The sequence below is a fragment of the Triticum aestivum genome, chromosome 5D, assembly GCF_018294505.1.
Source record: "Triticum aestivum cultivar Chinese Spring chromosome 5D, IWGSC CS RefSeq v2.1, whole genome shotgun sequence".
Lineage (NCBI taxonomy): Eukaryota > Viridiplantae > Streptophyta > Magnoliopsida > Poales > Poaceae > Triticum > Triticum aestivum.
Window position 1 is genome coordinate 310,220,708 of NC_057808.1, and position 4,110 is coordinate 310,224,817.

Here is a 4,110-nt window from a genome sequence, read left to right on the forward strand (position 1 = left end):
GTGCCAGAGCTCAAAGCGAAAAAATAGAGATAAAAACATTTTGGGAGGTGTATCCATCCCACCAACAAAAACGACTCAGAGCTACGAACACTTTCCATGCTAGATATGCCATAGGCGGCTCCCAAACAGAAAATAAAGTTTATTCCTTTTTCCACCATTCTTTCACTTTCCATGGCTAGCCGTATCCACGGGTGCCCTCCATACCAACACTTTCCAAGGAATTTATTATTTGACAACATAAAGTAATTTTTTTTTGCATTTCGGGGCTGGGCATCCCTAATACCTTTGCCTTACTCTCGTGCAATGACAAGTGAATAAACACTCATCTTGAGAATAACACATCTAGCATGGAAAATATTAGCCACCCGTTACCGTTCCGCGAGCGAAACAAACACACAAAAGAGAAGTTTATTTTTGAAAGTTAGAGATGGCACATGCAAATTTCCTTAGAACGGCAAAAGAATACCGCATATAGGTAGATACTAGTACATATGCCCGTGCGTTGCAACGGGCTCCTCATCTAAGTTGTAACGTCCCTATAGGGCGCGGCATCCTCCATGAATGTGTGACCCCGGCCTCCTACTGCTCCACCCAACAAGTCGTCCTAGGGGAATGTAGCATCCAAACGATGCCAATGGGCGATGAGGAGACCGAAAACCATGATATGCTATTTATTTTACGGACCTATAAGGAAAGAAAAGGGTCAATCTAGTAAGACAAGAAACCATTTAGAATGAATAGTTACCCTAACTTTATTTCTCTCCATAGCCCGGGGGCTATGGAAGGCCGGTCTCATGCTTAAGATAAAAATCTTCCTATGGCAAATGTTCCAAAACCGCCTACCGACGGCAGATAACGTTGCGAAACGCAACGGACCTTCTGACTGGTTTTGTGTGGTGTGCGGTACCATCGAAGCTGCAAATCATGCCTTCTTTCGTTGTCATCTAGCCAGGTTTTCCTGCAGCACAGTTAGAGCCGCTTTGCAGCAAAACTGGAACCCTTCATCCGGTGCCGATCTTTTACAAATTATTCATACGCAAAAGGGGGCTAGTGCAAGGATTGTTTGGTGATGCGTAGGGGTGCTGCTTTGGTCCTTATGGACTGTGTGTAATAAGATAACCATTGAGAAGAAATTCTCTTCTCACCCAGCCGATGTCCTGTCCAAATGTCACCTCTTCTTGCAGACCTGAACATCGTTGGAAACCACAAGATGAGGAGCACATGATCGAGACGATGGAGCGGATCCGCAACATTCAGGTGGAAGCGCGCCAAGTAGCTGCTCAAGACTGATATCATTTTGCATCTCGTTTCTTTGTGTATGCTTGCCAATGACTTGTTATTCCAGCCTGCGTGCTGGTGTTGATGGACCTCTTTTATTTTGGCTGGTTCTGCAATACTTAAGCTGGATTGCCGTGGTATCTGTTTTCAGACTTTGTGAACGCTGCCTTCTTGGCTTTATTAATTTAAAGCCGGACGCCTTTGGCGTCTTCATTCCAAAAAAAACTTTATTTCTCTCAATACTAAAGCCAAAATGACACGAAAATAAGTGTTAGATTCTACTCTTTGTTATACTGCCTTTTACTTACAAAAACTTTGGATAGATACCTTGAATTTATTATGCATGCGTCGAGTTAATCATCTATTTATTTATAAACATAATATATTGAACTGGGGATTTCTGAATATTTTGGTGTAAGATGTATATTTACTCACGTAACATTGAACTATACAAATACTTGGACATACATTTATACTCAACCATGTAAATATGAGAAGTTCGTTATGCGTCTATAGTGATAGCTCTGTTTGTCTTCTCTATCTGTATACAAATTTCATGTTAGCAGATAGAGAGGGAAAAATGATGTCGTAGTATATATGAAGAAAAGTATAACTGACAATATACAATAATTAGCTAATTACTACGATGAGTTTTTTCCAGCGCTGCATCGCCTCCTGAACATAGGAATTTTGTTAATTCAGTACGTATGGAAGGCAAGAGCGTCAGACATAAAAACTGATAGTACATATGCCTGTTGCTTAACTCAGTTACTAATAAGATGAGATCGATCATTGAACTTCTAAACATATTAATTCATAGGAGCTCTTATACTCTATTTACAGCAAACATATTTCTGCCTGTCTGATCTCCATCACAAGTCTGATTCCTATAATCCAAGGGGAAGTATTAAAAACACATGTGCGCATATCAGGAAACTATCAAAGCACAAACATATTTCTGCACACCTGATGTCCATCACGCCATGTGACTTGTATCCCATTAGAACGAACACAACAACCAACACAATTGAATAGGTCCTTCCTGGTAGCCTGCATGAGCGTCAAGGAGCCAGCCTTAACTGTAGGGACATATCAAGAAAATTTGAGGCGTTCAAGCACGTGCTCACTGAAACCAAACCAAATATTGCCGGCATCGGCGAGATGTCCGTGCAGGGTTCAACTTTAGACTTTGCAGATTGCAGACCGCCCCAGCTGGTTCCCCCCTCCCTCCAACGTGTAATCTGGTAAGGAGAAGTGCTGCAAGATACGGCAGAAAAGGCCAATTTTTCTTGATAAGATATTATGGATCAAGCCTGTTTATTGGGGATTCTGTTATAAATCCAACAACCTGATAACCGAGGGATTTAGGATGGGGGATTATTTACCGACGGCGTGGGGCGATGGTAGAATAGATGAACTCCAATTGGATTTAGAGTGTGATTTGCGTGCCACCACCAATCCAACATATTCCTCCACTTGACAGCCTCAACTACCGATGTCGCCTCCTTACTTCACATTATTGTGGATCCTCATCGGACGCATCAATCATCCTGTAATGCAAAACCTTGAATATGATAAGGGGAAGGCATAGATGGACCGAATCACGTTCTCCTTGTTGGGAATCCAGTACGGATGGAACCATGAAGTCTGGGATGGAATAAAACACGACATGGAGAGATAGAGGAAGAACATCCTTTTAAAGAGTCGTATGTGTGGGATAGTTGGTCAGGAGTCCATGGCAGTTCATCCTACAGCTGCGGATGTGTAACATGTAAATACCGGTTTTACCTATTTCCATCTTGACCTTTGGTGACAACTTCTGCTTGGTTGTGGAACCTACACTTGACAGTTGTGACAATATCACAATATGTAAATTTTGAATACTGGGATAGAGGAATGATTCAACATGTCTAAGAAAATACTACTAATGAGTCATACTGCAGATTAGCCAAACTCTTGTGTCAGGCTCAGACACATCTTTTTTAGATCGGGAAACAAAATACTGATATACTGTGCGAAAACAACTATTTTTCAGGAATCTAGCTTCATGTAAGCATGCAGAGTTGATTTTTTACTTCCAATTGAACAATTACAGAAAAAATCAATCCTCTCAACTTCAAGGTAGGTGATGCAAGAAATGGAAATGGCAATGGCAATGCACAATTTAATGTTGATAAAATCTGGAATAGTTAACACAGTCTGCAATGCAGACTACCCTCATTGACTCTGGTGCAACTCCTGCAGTGATAACCAGAAATCTTAATAAAATTAAGTTGAAAAGTGGACAGAACACACATTATGAGTGAACCATGAACAATACTTGATGCTAGAAAATCTTGTATTGATGTGCTCAAGGTAATTATATGCTATGTCTTCCACCGAAGAATGAAGTATTCGCTAGCTAGTTGTGCATGGTAAGCTTCTTCTTGAAAAGAATTACTCAATGCAAACTTCTTACTGAAATGGATATTGCAGAACTTGTGCTACTTGTGATGCATCATCAATCAATTCATACTATCATAAGAAAATGTATCACAACCTTTGGCATGACCAGCAGCATATCATTCTCACCTGGAGCAGTTACCTGAATAAAAATGAATCAAAACTGCAGGAGATATTGTCCATGCATTTAGATCTGCAGCTTTACTATGCCCCCAGCATATTTGTGTTTCCCCAAACCATCTTCTTTTCCTGAACCTTTATTTCCCTAATGAACATGATGCCTTATGATTGTGGTAGCCTCGTAAGATTGGGAGAGAACACTATCATGTGAGACACGAAGCCCTCATCCTCACAGAAGGTCAAACTAAATAAGATATGTGGTAGTATGGA

At 40.9% G+C, this 4,110-nt stretch overlaps 1 long non-coding RNA gene across 3 annotated transcripts; it reads right to left on the reverse strand.

Annotated features, from left to right (window-relative positions):
* Window positions 1-1,751: 1,751 nt before the first annotated feature.
* On the reverse strand, window positions 1,752-3,843 carry LOC123121394 (uncharacterized). Of its 3 annotated transcripts, none has more exons than XR_006459687.1 (3): window positions 2,664-3,843; window positions 2,245-2,535; window positions 1,752-1,819 (listed from the first exon to the last, which is right to left on the reverse strand). It is a non-coding gene; the product is annotated as an uncharacterized lncRNA (long non-coding RNA). The 3 variants fall into 3 exon arrangements; XR_006459688.1 differs by having other exon boundaries at window positions 1,752-1,953; XR_006459686.1 differs by lacking the exon at window positions 1,752-1,819 and adding an exon at window positions 2,034-2,165.
* Between the last annotated feature and the right edge of the window lie 267 nt (window positions 3,844-4,110).